Source organism: Pan paniscus, chromosome 2, assembly GCF_029289425.2.
Source record: "Pan paniscus chromosome 2, NHGRI_mPanPan1-v2.0_pri, whole genome shotgun sequence".
Taxonomy (NCBI): Eukaryota; Metazoa; Chordata; class Mammalia; order Primates; family Hominidae; genus Pan; species Pan paniscus.
In genome coordinates, this window is record NC_085926.1 from 149,128,969 (window position 1) to 149,148,130 (window position 19,162).

Here is a 19,162-nt window from a genome sequence, read left to right on the forward strand (position 1 = left end):
TAGTCTTATGTCTTGCCCTGCCCCAGGGGAGCTGTTAGATGCCATTTCATTATTGCCTCAGATATAATACCTGTATGTAAAAAAATTCTGATAAACACTCCTTTCTCTTTATACTATACACTACACTTTGATGCTCATTGACATCCTTGGACTGTGAAACGTGCCAGGACTAGTTTTGTTTTACTCCATGCTTTTTTTTTTTTTTTTAAATGCACTTCCACTTCCTTCTAATGTTTCTTTGAACTCTATGTGTTGCTTTTCTCTTTTCTGTTTTCAACGTCTCTTTCTAAGGGCTACTTCCCTTCAAACTTTAAACCTGCTCAAAGTCCTTAATAAAGAAAAGTAATAAAATCTGTATGTCTGTAAGTCATGACACCCCAATAGCTGTAAACTTGCTCAAGCCATTTTTAAATAACAAAAGTGAAACCCCCCTGCCAATGCAGAAGTAGTGACTTCCCACTGTCAGTGAGCTCATCTTGTTTGGAACTCTCACTAGCCACTGAAAGGAAACAGGGCTCCTTAAGAGAAATTACTGATTTCCGATCAGGTACAGGAAAAGTATAAGCTGAGTTGTGACATCTTTTGATCAGAAAGCAAGGAGGTGCTCAGACCGATTAGGAAATGCTAAAAAAGGACACAGAAGCCGACTTGAGGGCACTCCTAGATCTGGGACAGTTTGGGCATTAATGAGAATGATAGCAACGGATGAAAATACATTGAAAACCGAAACAAATTCAGGAGTTTATGGTGATATTAAAAGTACAGATTACAAAAAGGTAGGATGCGAATGAGAAAGCTCTTGTTTACAGAAGAATGCTGGCTAGTAAAGGTAGAAGAAGGGTAGAATTTAGGACATCACCATTTTGCAACCTCAGTGTGATAACTGATTCAGGCAATAAGCTTCAATTGTGGCCAAAAGCCACTGGGTGAATGGGTGTGGGAGAATAGTATCTTTCAGTCTGAAAACATACTCCCCCATCATTTAGAGTAATGAAAAGTATACCTCTGAAGCAGAGAGATCTGGTGGTCACTGAATGATCCAACTTTACCAAAAGTGAGATAATCTGACATCATATGCCTCCTGATATGATGTAATTAGATGTACACAACATACTTTTGTAATAAACTGTATCAAAAATCTTCAATGAGCAATCAGACAAATTTAGAATATGAAACATTTGATAAAGCAACCAGCCTGGACTCTTTTAAAAAATCAATGCCACGAGAAACAAACATGATGGGCTGGAAGGGGACAGTCGTAGATTAAAACAGGCCAAAGAGAAATAACACCATTAATGAGTGGTGATTGTTGACTGGAGGGAATAGCCATACAAATTGTTTTGAGACAGTTGTATAACTCTGAATACAGATTCTAGATTAGGTGATATTACTGAGTAATAATCTTCCCAGAAATATTGATGGTATGGTTAAGCGAGAGAGTATTTAGAGATGCATATTGAAGTATTTAGAAGGGAAGGGTCATGATTACCTGCAACTTATTTTGAAAGTACTTCAGTACAAGAAAACAAAGTGTTATGTTTGTATGTGTGTGTAAACTTGTGTATTCATGGACTTTTTTTGCTGATATATGCATGCCTATATGCACATGTATACACACACACGTGTGTGTGTTGGTTTTGAGGGAAGGGTCCTGTGCTCCATGCCTGACAGGTAACAAATGCCTAATAACAGTCTCCTGGGTGTCTCTGCTATTTTTCTTACGTTTCCTTCTTACTTTCCTGTGGGGTCTCCTCTGCCCATCCTTAAAATTGATGTTTCTTGTTCTGTTCTTGGCCATTTTCTTTTCTCTTTCTATATACTCCTCTATGCCAAAGTAGTCTTTATTTAAAACATTGTTTGTAGCTCTTTGAGCAATCACAGTGTTGCTTTCCACAATGGTTGAACTCATTTATACTCCCACCAATGTGTAGAAGTGTTCTCTTTTCTCTGCAAGCTTGCCAGCATCTGTTATTTTTTGACTTTTTAACGATAGCCATTCTGATTGGTGTGAAAACAGAACTACCATTTGACCCAGCCATCCCATTACTGGGTATAAACCCAGAGGAATAGAAGTCATCCTACCATTAAGACACATGCACATGAATGTTCATTTCAGCACTATTTCACAATAGCAAAGACATGGAATCAACTTAAATGTCCATCAGTGACAGATTGGATAAAGAAAATGTGGCACATATACGCCATGGAATACTATGCAGCCATAAAAAAAGAATGAGATCATGTCTTGTGGGAATATGGATGGAGCTGGAAACCATTATCCTTAGTAAACTAACAAAGGAACAGAAAACCAAATACCACATGTTCTCACTTATAAGTGGGAGCTAAATCATGAGAACTCATGGACACAAAGGGAACAGTAGACACTGAGGCTTACTTGAGGGTGGAGGGTGGGAGGAGGGAGAGGAGCAGAAAGATAACTATTGGGTACTAGACTTAGTACCTGACAAAAAAAAATCTGCAACAAATCCCTGTGGCATGAGTTTACCTATATAACCTTCACATGTACCCTTGAAACTAAATTTTTTTTAATATTGTTTAAAACCATCATCTATAAAACAAAATTTTCTTTTCACCTTTCAAATATTCTTCTAACACCTATTACCAGACAGTGTATGTGCTATTGGTGATAAAGCTATAAAAAACACCAACATTGTCCCTGCCCTCTTGGAGCTCAGAGCCTGCTGTTCTGGCATCTGAGCAGCCCCATTTCTTTCCCCTCCTCCCCTGAACATCTCTAGTTTCTGCAGATCTGGGTCATTTGCAGCTCTGGATGTTGACGAGCCCGGCTGCCTCACCTCCACAGGGTAGCACTCTCATGCCCTCTGAGTTTAGTCATGCCTCACCTTGAGCTACGCTGTCTTGTCATCTCTTATTCTCATCACATTCTGTAGCAATAGCTACCATTCATTTTGAGTTTTGTGTTTTACCAAACACAGACAGTATTAATTGCTTTTAAATATAGTCTTTCTTTTCAATGGAATGTTTGATACTTTGAAAAGACTACATGTAGTATAAGTTAAAGCACAACAAAAAGAACATAGCACTGGGCCGGGCGTGATGGCTCCCGCCTGTAATCCCAACACTTTGGGAGGCCGAGGCTGGCGGGTCACCTGAGGTGGGGAGTTTGAGACCAGCCTGACCAACATGGAGAAACCCTGTCTCTACTAAAAATACAAAATTAGCTGGGCGTGGTGGCAGGTGTTTGTAATCCCAGCTACTCGGGAGGCTGAGGCAGGAGAATCACTTGAACCCGAGAGGCGGAGGTTGTGGTGAGCCGAGATCGTGCCATTGCACTCCAACCTGGGCAACAAGAGCGAAACTCCGTCTCAAAAAAACAAAAACAAAAACACAGCACCGACTTGAGAGCGAGAGTCCCACAGGCATTCTTGGATCGTTCCTGTTCCTCCTCTGCCATCCGCCTTCCTCCGCCTTGTGGTAACTCTGTCCTGAATTGTGTGTTTTTTATTTCCTCCCTTTTAAAACTAATGATTTTAGTCCATATGTACATACATTCCTTTGTAAAAATTGTTCACGCTATATGTAATCTTTTAGGACTTTAAAAACATAATGCTGAGTAGAGAAATTTAAAAAGTCTATCACTTTGGAAAGGGAATTGGAAATACTTGGTGAAGATGAACATTCACTCACTCTGTAGCTGAGCATTTTAACTTTTAGGTGTATGCCCTAGAAAACTCCTGCAGATGCATGCCAGGAAGCGTGTGCAAGAACACTCATAGAAGCACTGTTTGTAATAGCAAAAATATGGAAATAACCCAGATGATTATTGACAGGAGAATGGGTAAAAAACCCATTATTTGCCTAGTGAAATTTTATGCAGCAGTGAAACTGAATTAACTACAGTTAGTAACTTTTAAAGCTTCAAGTGGTCCTGACAAGATAGAAGTAATCTTGTTTTATATTGGAGGATAACAAAGCCTAGAGAGCTTGAATAAATTGTCTGTCTAGGTATTGCAAATAGTATGTTGTAGAGCTGAGATTTGAATCGAGGTCATTGCCAGTTTACAGCCTTAATCAATAGAGAATATTGCATCCTATTGAAAGTATTTGTTTTTACTAGCTTGTCTGTTTTACTGTGTTGGGAGAGAGCTTTGTATTTTCAGTTAACCCAGCAAATGGTTCATAGTAGGTGCTGTATAAACTTTCTGATGAATGACCAAAAATATCCTTATTTTACACAGGAAGAAAGATGAAGGGAGCTTAATGGGTTAAGTTCCCAGATATGGTAATCAGAGCCCCTACAACTAGGACCCAACCCTTCGAAGCCTCAGTTACTGTAATATCCAACCTGTATGTTCTTAACTTGGTTGCATGCCTCTCTTCTAGTAAATGGCTGGGAGAAGCCTGGCATAAGTGATGCCCATATAATGTGGACTATCATTAACCCTGCTCTCAAGTTCCTTAGTCAGGGGTCACCCTCACTCTCCTGGTGGGTAGCAGAAGCCTATCCTCAGCTGTGTGACTCTTTTACCTATAATAAGAATCTGTCCAGCCTGAAGCAGCAAACGTTCCAGCGAACTTTATTCTATCTCTTCTATTTCTAACCACGTCATGGACATGGTTAACTTGTAGAAAAAGCTCAGGCGTGTTTTTTTGTATGCGGTGGAGGTTGTGAAGAAAGCAGGGTAGCAGACACTTAGTGCCTTTGGCAGGCAAACCAATATTCCTTGTAGATGTAGATTATTAAGCTACTTCGGTATTTTGGTCCAGTGGAACAAAAATTCAAAATAAAAAGTAAAAGCTTAACCTACCCACTTGAGCTTTTTGCTCATCTAATGCCTGGCAGAACTCTGAGCAGGTGCATGTTTTCCTCAGTCTCATTAAATTGTGAAAGATTTCTGGACCTTTGTAAACTGATGGGGGCAGGGCCCTGCAAGCATGACCAGCTGACTTTTGTCAAGCTTTGCATAAGAGTAGCAGGAATGTTCAGGCGAATTTGAATATTCCCTATAGTGGGGTTGAAGTTTGATTCTGAAAAGATCTAAAAGCAACTCATGGCCTGGCATGGTGGCTCATGCTTGTAATCTCAACACTTTGGGAGGCTGAGGTGGGCAGATCACGAGGTCAGGAGATCGAGACCATCATGGCTAACATGGTGAAACCCCATCTCTACTAAAAATACAAAAATTAGCTGGGCGTGCCTGTAATCCCAGTTACTCGGGAGGCGGAGGCAGGAGAATTCCTTGAACCCGGGAGGCAGAGGTCGCAGTGAGCTGAGGTCGCGCCACTGCACTCCAGCCTGGTAACAGAGCTAGACTCCATCTCAAATAAATAAATAAATAAGTAAAAGCAACTCACTTGGGCAGAGGTCCTTGGAGCTGGCTTCTGCCTGTGATTGTCAGTCTCTGGTACCTTTGTGTGGCTGCCACATGCTGGTCTCTGTTAAAATGTCACCTTCTCAGCAAGGCCTTTCCTGTTCATGGCATCTAACATAGCCATTCCCCCTATGTCGCATTCTCTAGCCTCTTACCACGTTTGTTTTCTCTTGTCTCCCTTTGTTGTTTAAAATATTATGTTGGTGCAAAAGTAATTGTGGTTTTTGTGATGACTTTCAATGGCAAAAACTGCAATTACTTTTGCACCAATCTAATATTTTTTAACTTATTCTCCTCTCCCCCTATTCTTACATACAGCCCTTCTTAAAGGTAAGCTTTGCCAGACCAGAATTTATTTCTCTTGTTAACGGCAAAATTAGAAGATCCCAGAATAGAGCTTGCTCTACAGTTAGAAGCTCAATGAATATTTATGGAATTTCAGAATGAACTTACTTATACAACTTTGGTCAAATTAAGGATTTCCTTAACTGTCAAATGATGAGTTTGTTCAGCACTTCTAGAGTTTTAAAATGTACTTTTATATTTTGAATTGCCACTTCAATGTGCATAGTAGATTAACATATATAGATATCCTTTTAAATCTCTGGATCACAGAATTAGAATAATCATAATTCTTGATTCAGGAAGCATTCTTGTTATGCAGCATTCAAGCAAGGATGACTTTTTACAGATTTATTTTGTTATTCTTAACGATGTTAATAATCTCCTTCAGACTCAGTAACCAAAACGAAAGCCAAGACCTTGACAGTAAGCAGCTGCTCTTGTCTAAATGGTCCATCCTCCCACCCCCATGCCATCTCTCTGGATACTTTTATTCCACATTACCTGAGTCACGTGTTCTTCAATCTTTCACTTTTCCTGTTTTACATATTTTTGTAACATCTATATGTATTCCTAAAAGTGTGTGTGAATGAAGTTATGATTTTAAAACTGTATGTAATCTCTTCATGATTTTTCTATATATTTTACTGACATAAATATATAAAATTTGATTTCATATATATCGTACACATCCATGTTATTAAGTATTGCTATAATTAATTTTGTTTTGGTCACTGTATAGCATTCTGCTGTGTGACCATATCATAGTTAATTCAGTTTCTTGTATTTGGGGTATTTCCAGGTTTTTGCCATTGTGAGTCATGCCGAGATGCATATCTTTGTTGCCTATTGATGGACATTTGAAAATTTCTTGTGGATATAAACCTAGGAATTAAATTACTGAGTCAAGGACAGCATGAATGTTAAACTTCAGGAAGTGATGCCAAACTTTTTTTTTTTTTTTTTTTTTTTTGAGACGGAATCTCGCTCTGTTGCCCAGGCTGGAGTACCAGTCTCGGCTAACTGCAACCTCCGTTTCCCAGGTTCAAGCGATTCTGCCTCAGCCTCCATAGTAGCTGGGACTACAGGTGCATGCCACCACGCCCAGCTAATTTTTTGTATTTTTAGTAGAGACGGGGTTTCACCGTGTTGGCCAGGGTGGTCTTGAACACCTGACCTTGTGATCCACCCGCCTCAGCCTCCCAAAGTGCTGGGATTACAGGCATGAGCCACCACGCCTGGCTTTTTTTTTTTCTTTTTTTTTTTTTTTGAGACAGAGTCTTACTCTTGTCGCCCAAGCTGGAGTGCGGTGGCACGATCTTGGCTCACTGCAACCTCCACCTCCTGGGTTCAAGCGATTCTCCTGCCTCCGCCTCCCAAGTAGCTGGGACTACAGGTGCCCGCCACCATGCCTGGCTAATTTTTTGTATTTTTAGTGGAGATGGGGTTTCACCATGTTGGCCAGGCTGGTCTCGAACTCCTGACCTCAGGTGATCTGCCCGCCTCGGCCTCCCAAAGTGCTGGGATTACAGGTGTGAGCCACTGCGCCCAGCTGCCAAACTGTTTTCCAAAGAAGTTACACTAGTTTATATTCCTACCAATGATGTGTAGTGATCCTGTGGATATCAGTCCTCTCTGACATTTTATCTTTTCAGATTAAAAATTTTTTTCTTATGAAATGTTATTATATTGTAGTCTTCATTTGTACAGTGATCTCAAATGATATGGGCATCTCTTCATATGATCACTGGTATTTCTATGAAATGTCTAGTCACATTTTTTGCTAATTTTTCTGTTGGGTTGTTTATGCTGTTACTGATTTGTAGACTTCTTTGAATATTGTTGATATTTTGTTTGGTGTCTCTACTATAAATAGGCTTTCTAGATTGTGACTTACTGTTTTCACTTTTAAAGTTATATTTCAAGAAGCAAAATTTACCAATTTTAAGGATCAAATTATCGTTTTTTTCTTTTCTAACTAGTGCTTTTTGTATCTTAAAACTTTTCTGTCCTAAAGTTTAGAACAGTGCACATTTTTTCTTTTTTTCTTTTTCTTTTTCTTTTTTTTTTCTTGAGATGGAGTCTCGCTCTGTCGCCCAGGCTGGAGTGCAGTGGCACTATCTTGGCTCACTGCATCCTCTGCCTCCCAGGTTCAAGCAATTCTCCTGTCCCAGCCTCCCAAGTAGCTGGGACTACAGGCACCTGCCACCTTGGCCGGCTAATTTTTGCATTTTTAGTAGAGATGGGGTTTCACCTTGTTGGTCAGGCTGGTCTCGAACTCCTGACCTCAGGTGATCCACCCACCTCAGCCTCCCAAAGTGCTGGGATTACAGACGTGAGCCACCGCGCCCAGCCTGGAACAGTGGTTTTTAAAATGTGGTCTGCAGAACCTCAGGGGTTCCTGACACCCTTTCAGAGACACTATGAAATCAAATCCATCTTTATAAGAGTACTAAGATGTTGCTATTTTCATCGTGCTGAAATTTGCACTGATGGTGCAAAAGCCATGATGTGTAAAATGTTCAGGTGTCTTAGCACAAATCAAGGCAGTGCACTCAACTGTTCATTGCATTTTATACCTTACTGACATACAATCTTAAACAAGAAAAGAAAAATCAGTTTTACCAATTGCTTAATAAAGCAATACTAGTTTTTATTAAATCTCAACCATAAAAATATCTTTTTAATATTTTGTGTGCCAAAATATTAATTATGTATAAAGTACATTTGCTACTTATGATTGTCTAGAGGAATGAACACTTGTATAATTGAGTTATAAGCTGAATTAGATGCATTTTTCATGGAACACCATTTTTACTTGATCGAATGACAAACTAATAATTGTACTTGCGTGTTTGGCAAACATTTTCTCAAAACTGAATGAACTGAGAGACAATTTTTGACAATGATAAAATTCAAGCTTTCAAACTGAAAGCAGAATTTTGGAAAGCTTCTGTCTGCTGTTGTGAGTTTCGTAGCTTTCCGGTATTGACACTGTGAGGAGGGCTAATATTAATTAGTATGATTTTTTGGTACTGTAGAATGAAAAGTGTTTATATTTACAAATTTCTGCATGAATGTATTTTATCTACATGACCAATGTATGATGTTATAAAATTGGGCATAAGTAAAACACATAGACTTAAAGGTCAAGACCAAAAGATTTCAGTGTTACAAAGTATAAAATATTCATTGACATGGTTTTAGATCCAATATTGCAATCATGCTTTAAAAAACCACCTGTTGAGTTTTGTGCTGTCAAAGAAGAAAATCCAGAAGGCCATTATTTATCTGTATGGGATTGGATTTTCTTCAACATACTTTTAACCTAAACATTTTGCAAGAGATTGGACATGGAAGTGGATATGAGAATCCAACTGTCTTCTCTAGGCCAGATGTTAAAGAGATTTGCAAAAATGTAGAATAACACGACTTGTTGACATAAATTTTTTTGAAAATATTTTTTATAAAAATGTTACCTGTGTTAACCTGCTATTTAAAAGTTTTATAACTGTCACAATTTTAATTTCTAAAATAATAAGTATGGATAGGTATACACAAAAGCTCTTTGAGGTCCTCAGTAATTTTTTAAGAGTAAAAGGGATCCTGAGACCAAAAATTTGAGAATTCTTGGCTAAAATACATTTATCTATATTTTCTGATAAGAGATTTTGTTATGGTTGTTAGTTTGCTTGTTTTAGCACTCCAGCTCTTAAGCTATTAAATATATGTATTATACTGGACTGTCTATAAATATCAAAAAAGGACACCACATTTTATGAGGAGTAATTAAATTTAAAAATATACAAAACTTCCCCAGTTCATTTTTGTAACTTGTACAGAACACATATCTTTCACTTTGTTTTCTTGAGCATTTTTAAGGTTGTTTATCTACCCACCAGATCTGTGAATCAAACAGGTAGTAATCCTCATGTCTTTCTCCCACCTTTTTTTTTTTTTTTTTTGTATATGGCCACCACCTGTGGGTCTCACAGCCCCTGACCTGTAATTCCAGGCTCCATAACTGTCAGGACCATTGTTCTGGCCAGGAAGGAGTGGCCCCGTTTTTTAGAGTGTAGATTACTTAAGGTAGTAGGTAGTCAATGGGCCTGTGTCAATAGATGTTCACTACCTGTGTACTGACACAACGCCCAGTTTTTTGTGGGAATGATGGCAGGTAAATTGGGAGAGGTACTCCTTACCCTTTATTTCTGTGATTTCTTTTTTGGACCTCTGACTCTCGGATTACAGCTCAAGCAGTTTCCAGTGGGATTTTACACTTTTATCCTAATAAGTTATTAGCAGGGATGGGAAGGAAACTCCATTTTAATTGAATAGCTGCTGCGTGCCAGGTACTAGCATGTCTTGTTTAGTTTCTCAGCAGCTGTTTGGCTTTATCTGTTTTAAAATTTATTTAATAGGAAGTGGGATAGAAGAGGGTCACAGAGGTGAAAGAGCTAAAAAACAAAACAAAAGGTGTAGCTCAAGATCATGGCAGATTCAAATCTAGTTGTTTATCTTTAAGCATCTCCTTTATCCACCATGCAAGATTGCTTCTATGAAAATCTGAGTCCCAATAATATTGACTATTTTATACAGTGTGATTATTGCTGCTGTTATGTAAATATCCAGTGAAGGGACTGACCAGTTTTGTGCACTCTTGCATCTAACTTGTATTTATATATTAATCATGGTTTTTATTGGACCTGGTCATTTCCTTAGGTCAGAGACAAGGAGTGATAGGTGAAAGGGTAGTGGATTTGAAGCCAGATGACTTTATTCTTCAAGTACCATGCTTGGTCTTGATTAGCTGTGTCATCTTGCCTGAATCACTGAACCTCTCTAGAACCCTATTTGCTAATTGGTGAAACAGGAGCAAGAATAGAAGGCCTTTTCCAGTGTCTCCTGGTTGCCAAAAACATCCAGTGAGATGAGAGTATCTGTGTAAAGGCTTTAAAAACGGGGGACTATACTCATGGGAGTTTAGTACTTGTACTTGGAAGTGTTAGTTAGAAGTCTTAGATCTCGCTATCACATAAAAATTATGTAAAATATCATTAGTGGTTTTCTCCTTGCCCTTTGGCATCTGGGATTGCCTTTTGAGACTATATCTCTTTAGTTGGTTGAGTGATCAAATTGTTGATATTTTACAATTTTTTACCTTCAAAAATGGCAATACCAAAGGTTATTAGTAAAATTACAAATGTTAAAATATATGTATTTGTATCAATATCAAAGAGTATGGCAAAAGGCAAGTAAGCCTAGATTTTATTGTAGTTTTCAAAACAAACTTTTACTCTGGATTTTCTTCTCCTCAGGCTATCTTGAATTCCATGTGTTGATCCCTAGCGACTTGTTAAATGTTTTGTGTTGAAGAAACACTAAAGGCAGTGAAGCATCTTCCCCTATAATGGATGGGACTGATGGACTGATGTGGAGAGATGCAAATGCTAGTCTAGTCATTTTAATTATGTTAACTGGGATACACATGCACACACACTTTCACAGTGGGTTATATATGTGTGTGTGTGTATATACACACACAGTAGGATATTTTATATATGTATATACACACATATATACACATACACACATACATACTTTTTTTTCATTTTTCTCTTGTGAATGCTTTCTTTGTGGAATACTGGCAAGAAAGTTGGGAGGTATAAAAATGAATTAGGGGAGGAGCCAAGATGGCCCAATAGGAACAGCTCTGGTCTACAGCTCCCAGCGTGAGCGACGCAGAAGACGGTGATTTCTGCATTTCCATCTGAGGTACCGGGTTCATCTCACTAGGGAGTGCCAGACAGTGGGCACAGGTCAGTGGGCGCGTGTACCCTGCGCGAGCCGAAGCAGGGCGAGGCATTGCCTCACTTGGGAAGCGCAAGGGGTCAGGGAGTTCCCTTTCCGAGTCAAAGAAAGGGGTGATGGACGGCACCTGGAAAATCGGGTCACTGCCACCTGAATACTAAGCTTTTCCGACGGGCTTAAAAATGGGGCACCACGAGATTATATCCTGCACCTGGCTCGGAGGGTCCTACGCCCACGGAGTCTCGCTGATTGCTAGCACAGCAGTCTGAGATCAAACTGCAAGGCGGCAGCGAGGCTGGGGGAGGGGCGCCCGCCATTGCCCAGGCTTGATTACCTAAACAAAGCAGCCAGGAAGCTCGAACTGGGTGGAGCCCACCACAGCTCAAGGAGGCCTGCCTGCCTCTCTAGGCTCCACCTCTGGGGGCAGGGCACAGACAAACAAAAAGACAGCAGTAACCTCTGCAGACTTAAATGTCCCTGTCTGACAGCTTTGAAGAGAGCAGTGGTTCTCCCAGCACGCAGCTGGAGATCTGAGAACGGGCAGACTGCCTCCTCAAGTGGGTCCCTGACCCCTGAGCAGCCTAACTGGGAGGCACCCCCCAGCAGGGGCACACTGACACCTCACACGGCAGGGTATTCCAACAGACCTGCAGCTGAGGGTCCTGTCTGTTAGAAGGAAAACTAACAAACAGAAAGGACATCCACACCAAAAACCCATCTGTACGTCACCATCATCAAAGACCAAAAGTAGATAAAACCACAAAGATGGGGAAAAAACAGAACAGAAAAACTGGAAACTATAAAAAGCAGAGCGCCTCTCCTCCTCCAAAGAAACGCAGTTCCTCACCAGCAGCGGAACAAAGCTGGATGGAGAATGACTTTGACGAGCTGAGAGAAGAAGGCTTCAGACGATCAAATTACTCTGAGCTACAGGAGGACATTCAAACCAAAGGCAAAGAAGTTGAAAACTTTGAAAAAAATTTAGAAGAATGTATAACTAGAATAACCAATACAGAGAAGTGCTTAAAGGAGCTGATGGAGCTGAAAACCAAGGCTCGAGAACTACGTGAAGAATGCAGAAGCCTCAGGAGCCGATGCGATCAACTGGAAGAAAGGGTATCAGCGACGGAAGATGAAATGAATGAAATGAAGCGAGAAGGGAAGTTTACAGAAAAAAGAATAAAAAGAAATGAGCAAAGCCTCCAAGAAATATGGGACTATGTGAAAAGACCAAATCTACGTCTGCTTGGTGTACCTGAAAGTGACGGGGAGAATGGAACCAAGTTGGAAAACACTCTGCAGGATATTATCCAGGAGAACTTCCCCAATCTAGCAAGGCAGGCCAACGTTCAGATTCAGGAAATACAGAGAACGCCACAAAGATACTCCTTGAGAAGAGCAACTCCAAGACACATAATTGTCAGATTCACCAAAGTTGAAATGAAGGAAAAAATGTTAAGGGCAGCCAGAGAGAAAGGTCGGGTTACCCTCAAAGGGAAGCCCATCAGACTAACAGTGGATCTCTCGGCAGAAACCCTACAAGCCAGAATAGAGTGGGGGCCAATATTCAACATTCTTAAAGACAAGAATTTTCAACCCAGAATTTCATATCCAGCGAAACTAAGCTTCATAAGCGAAGGAGAAATAAAATCCTTTACAGACAAGCAAATGCTGAGAGATTTTGTCACCACCAGGCCTGCCCTAAAAGAGCTCCTGAAGGAAGCGCTAAACATGGAAAGGAACAACTGGTACCAGCTGCTGCAAAATCATGCCAAAATGTAAAGACCATCAAGACTAAGAAGAAACTGCATCAACTAACGAGCAAAATAACCAGCTAACATCATGACAGGATCAAATTCACACATAACAATATTAACTTTAAATGTAAATGGACTAAATGCTCCAATTAAAAGACACAGACTGGCAAATTGGATAAAGAGTCAAGACCCATCAGTGTGCTGTATTCAGGAAACCCATCTCACGTGCAGAGACACACATAGGCTCAAAATAAAAGGATGGAGGAAGATCTACCAAGCAAATGGAAAACAAAAAAAGGCAGGGGTTGCAATACTAGTCTCTGATAAAACAGACTTTAAACCAACAAAGATCAAAAGAGACAAAGAAGGCCATTACATAATGGTAAAGGGATCAATTCAACAAGAAGAGCTAACTATCATAAATATATATGCACCCAATACAGGAGCACCAAGATTCATAAAGCAAGTCCTGAGTGACCTACAAAGAGACTTAGACTCCCACACATTAATAATGGGAGACTTTAACACCCCACTGTCAACATTAGACAGATCAACGAGACAGAAAGTCAACAAGGATACCCAGGAATTGAACTCAGCTCTGCACCAAGTGGACCTAATAGACATCTACAGAACTCTCCACCCCAAATCAACAGAATATACATTTTTTTCAGCACCACACCACACCTATTCCAAAACTGACCACATACGAAGTAAAGCTCTCCTCAGCAAATGTAAAAGAACAGAGATTATAACAAACTATCTCTCAGACCACAGTGCAATCAAACTAGCACTCAGGATTCAGAAACTCACTCAAAACCGCTCAACTACATGGAAACTGAACAACCTGCTCCTGAATGACTACTGGGTACATAACGAAATGAAGGCAGAAATGAAGATGTTCTTTGAAACCAATGAGAACAAAGACACAACATACCAGAATCTCTGGGACGCATTCAAAGCAGTGTGTAGAGGGAAATTTATAGCACTAAATGCCCACAAGAGAAAGCAGGAAAGATCCAAAATTGACACCCTAACATCACAATTAAAAGAACTAGAAAAGCAAGAGCAAACACATTCAAAAGCCAGCAGAAGGAAAGAAATAACTAAAATCGGAGCAGAACTCAAGGAAATAGAGACACAAAAAACCCTTCAAAAAATTAATGAATCCAGGAGCTGGTTTTTTGAAAGGATCAACAAAATTGATAGACCGCTAGCCAGACTAATAAAAAAAGAGAGAAGAATCTAATAGACGCAATAAAAAATGATAAAGGGGATATCACCACCGATCCCACAGAAATACCAACTACCATCAGAGAATACTACAAACACCTCTACGCAAATAAACTAGAAAATCTAGAAGAAATGGATAAATTCCTCCACACATACACTCTCCCAAGACTAAACCAGGAAGAAGTTGAATCTCTGAATAGACCAATAACAGCATCTGAAATTGTGACAATAACCAATAGCTTAGCAACCAAAAAGAGTCCAGGACCAGATGGATTCACAGCTGAATTCTACCAGAGGTATAAGGAGGAACTGCTACCATTCCTTCTGAAACTACTCCAATCAATAGAAAAAGAGGGAATCCTCCCTAACTCGTTTTATGAGGCCAGCATCATTCTGATACCAAAGCCTGGCAGAGACACAACCAACAAAGAGAATTTTAGACCAGTATCCTTGATGAACATTGATGCAAAAATCCTCAATAAAATACTGGCAAACTGAATCCAGCAGCACATCAAAAAGCTTATCCACCATGATCAAGTGGGCTTCATCCCTGGGATGCAAGCCTGGTTCAATATACGCAAATCAATAAATGTAATCCAGCATATAAACAGAGCCAAAGACAAAAACCACATGATTATCTCAATAGATGCAGAAAAAGCCTTTGACAAAATTCAACAACGCTTCATGCTAAAAACTCTCAATAAATTAGGTATTGATGGGATGTATTTCAAAATAATAAGAGCTATCTATGACAAACCCACAGCCAATATCATACTGAATGGGCAAAAACTGGAAGCATTCCCTTTGAAAACTGGCACAAGACAGGGATGCCCTCTCTCACCACTCCTATTCAACATAGTGTTGGAAGTTCTGGCCAGGGCAATTAGGCAGGAGAAGGAAATAAAGGGTATTCAATTAGGAAAAGAGGAAGTCAAATTGTCCGTTTGCAGACGACATGATTGTATATCTAGAAAACCCCATCGTTTCAGCCCAAAATCTCCTTAAGCTGATAAGCAACTTCAGCAAAGTCTCAAGATACAAAATCAATGTACAGAAATCACAAGCATTCTTATACACCAGCAACAGACAAACAGAGAGCCAAATCATGAGTGAACTCCCATTCACAATTGCTTCAAAGAGAATAAAATACCTAGGAATCCAACTTACAAGGGATGTGAAGGACCTCTTCAAGGAGAACTACAAACCACTGCTCAAGGAAATAAAGAGGATACAAACAAATGGAAGAACATTCCATGCTCATGGGTAGGAAGAATCAATATCGTGAAAATGGCCATACTGCTCAAGGTAATTTACAGATTCAATGCCATCCCCATCAAGCTACCAATGCCTTTCTTCACAGAATTGGAAAAAACTACTTTAAAGTTCATATGGAACCAAAAAAGAGCCTGCATCGCCAAGTCAATCCTAAGCCAAAAGAACAAAGCTGGAGGCATCAGGCTACCTGACTTCAAACTATACTACAAGGCTACAGTAACCAAAACAGCATGGTACTGGTACCAAAACAGAGATATAGATCAATGGAACAGAACAGAGCCCTCAGAAATAACGCCGCATATCTACAACTATCTGATCTTTGACAAACCTGAGAAAAACAAGCAATGGGGAAAGGATTCCCTATTTAATAAATGGTGCTGGGAAAACTGGCTAGCCATATGTAGAAAGCTGAAACTGGATCCCTTTCTTACACCTTATATAAAAATCAATTCAAGATGGATTAAAGACTTAAACGTTAGACCTAAAACCATAAAAACCCTAAAAGAAAACCTAGGCATTACCATTCAGGACGTAGGCATGGGAAGGACTTCATGTCTAAAACACCAAAAGCAATGTCAACAAAAGACAAAATTGACAAATGGGATCTAATTAAACTAAAGAGCTTCTGCACAGCAAAAGATACTACCATCAGAGTGAACAGGCAGCCTACAAAATGGGAGAAAATTTTCGCAACCTACTCATCTGACAAAGGGCTAATGTCCAGAATCTACAGTGAACTCAGACAAATTTACAAGAAAAAAACAAACAACCCCATCAAAAAGTGGGCAAAGGACATGAACAGACACTTCTCAAAAGAAGACATTTATGCAGCCAAAAAACACATGAAAAAATCCTCACTGGCATCAGAGAAATGCAAATCAAAACCAGAAGGAGATACCATCTCACACCAGTTAGAATGGCAATAATTAAAAAGTCAGGAAACAACAGGTGCTGGAGAGGATGTGGAGAAATAGGAACACTTTTACACTGTTGGTGGGACTGTAAACTAGTTCAACCATTGTGGAAGTCAGTGTGGCGATTCCTCAGGGATCTAGAACTGGAAATACCATTTGACCCAGCCATCCCATTACTGGGTATATACCCAAAGGACTATAAATCATGCTGCTATAAAGACACATGCACACGTATGTTTATTGCGGCATTATTCACAATAGCAAAGACTTGGAACCAACCCAAATGTCCAACAATGATAGACTGGATTAAGAAAATGTGGCACATATACACCATGGAATACTATGCAGCCATAAAAATGATGAGTTCATGTCCTTTGTAGGGACATGGATGAAATTAGAAATCATCATTCTCATTAAACTATCGCAAGAACAAAAAACCAAACACTGCATATTCTCACTCATAGGTGGGAATTGAACAATGAGATCACATGGACACAGGAAGGGGAATATCACACTCTGGGGACTGTTGTGGGGTGGGGGGAGGGGGGAGGGATAGCATTGGGAGATACACCTAATGCTAGATGACGAGTTAGTGGGTGCATTACTCCAGCATGGCACATGTATACATATGTAACTAACCTGCACAATGTGCACATGTACCCTAAAACTTAATGTATAATAAAAAAAAAGAAAAAAAATGAATTAGGACTTAAGAAGTTGCATTTTCTCCATTTAGAGAGTCATTTGTTGACAAGAGTCACAGTTTTTAAAAAAGCTCTGCCTTCCCTTAGTTGCAGTGTTCTTATAATGTATTCAGAAGACAGGGCTCCTTTTAAAAAGATTTTCTTTTGTTTACTTTCTTTCTTCTTCTTTTTTTTTTTGCCTGAGAAATAATCTGGAGTAGATTCTAAGCATGTATATTAAGTTTCTAAATTATCTATTAGTCTAGATTTTTGGAAATTACTACATAATTTATAGAAAAACTACACAATAATATTCCTTGTCCTTGCCATCCACAAGTTAAAACAAAAAATGCTATGAATGTTTGTTATTTAAATGTTTAACGCTCAGAGGAAGGAATCAGAAGAACCAAGGAAAGGAAAATTAAAACCTAAGACACTAATAAAAAATAAAACAGCAACTATGAGACCTATTTAATTCCTATTTCTTTCCTTTGAAAATAAATTGTGACTCACCATTAAATCCATACCAGTGACCCATGCATTTAATATTTTAGAGAAGACATCACAGCTGCCTTGCATGAAGTATTTCACCTTTGGTTTCATTATTTGTAGAGTTTTAGCATTTTGTGCTTTTAAACCAAACTGTCTGGTTTTTGTTTTCTTTCTTCAGTATATTCGTTCTTTATTGGACTGTCTTTGCCCTGAGATTATATATATCATAACCCAGCTGTACTGGTCCACATTATCATACCAAATACTAATTTTGTCACTACCCACATACCCATCCGACTGTCTGGATAATAAGTATTTTTAAAATAGGAATTTCCTAATGCCTAATGTACAAGCCCCATGAAAGGAAATCATGCCTTATCAAATTAAAAAATGATATTTACAAGGAAAATTTAACTAGACTTGGTTTATTACTTGAATTTGGAAAAGTCTTGCATAGCCTATAACTCTGCGACTCCATCCATTAAAAAAAAATTTAGGATGTCAGCACCACACAAAGCCATTTTACATTGGAATCACAAATATTATTTAACTGTACTCTGCATTAGATGGAATTTTCTTACTTACCAATTTTTCCAGTCTTTTAGGTTCTCTGTAGGCAAGATAGGATCAGCAACTGAGTGTAGCATTTGATGTTGAGGGAAATAGATTTTGCTCTCTGCTGGACTGCTCGTGTTGACCAGTGGGAAACACTGCATTAGCTTTCAAATCAAAACATTTAAAGTGCTCTCTGAAATATTGACATCTTGCCAAATGCTTGAATGTCAGGTACTACAGATGTCCAGTATTCTTTGGAGCCCAGCTCTAATATATGCTTGTATAAGTTGGACCTGATTTGGATTTGCTTAGGGTTACAGATTAGCACGGCTTGACCAAATAGTAAATAGTATGAAACCAGCTGTGAAAAGGGAGACCGAGCAAGTGAGAGCTCCAGCCAGCAGGAAGATAGATCTTTCCCATGCTTGTTTATGACCTTTTCCTGTGAAGCTGTTGTAATAATAGCTTCTGTATTTATTGGGAAGTATTTTTAAGTTGTAATTCACATGGTTTCAAACTAATTCCTTGAAATTAGTTGGAAAACCAAAAAATATTTGAGAGTAAAACATCTGCACGTTTCCTTCTTTCAGTGCCAGGGGAGGAGGCAGGAAAGCTGTTTAAGTAGGTGTTAACTTGAGGGTCTTGATTGGTGCAGGGCAAGATAACTGTCAAATGAGAAGAGATATTGAAAGGACCCCAAGACTATGCTATCTCCTCTGGGACTTGGGGGATTTGCTCCTCTAGACTTA

At 39.3% G+C, this 19,162-nt stretch overlaps 2 protein-coding genes and 1 pseudogene across 12 annotated transcripts in view; 2 read left to right on the forward strand and 1 right to left on the reverse strand.

Moving 5' to 3' along the window:
- The window catches only part of MED12L (mediator complex subunit 12L), a 349,139-nt gene that overhangs the window by 143,454 nt on the left and 186,523 nt on the right, over nt 1-19,162 (forward strand). The gene's annotated exons all lie outside the window — the stretch shown is intronic.
- P2RY14 (purinergic receptor P2Y14) overlaps nt 1-19,162 on the reverse strand; it is a 65,553-nt gene that overhangs the window by 17,175 nt on the left and 29,216 nt on the right. Inside the window, exon 1 of one of the 4 annotated variants that reach the window (XM_003826464.5) lies at nt 18,444-18,770. The exons of the other annotated variants lie outside the window; for them this stretch is intronic. The gene's annotated coding sequence lies outside the window, so the exon portion shown is untranslated. Of the gene's footprint in view, nt 1-18,443; nt 18,771-19,162 lie in introns of those variants that run through there. 4 annotated transcript variants of the gene reach the window in all.
- LOC103782964 (suppressor of presenilin-2-like) overlaps nt 1-19,162 on the forward strand; it is a 45,210-nt pseudogene that overhangs the window by 4,272 nt on the left and 21,776 nt on the right.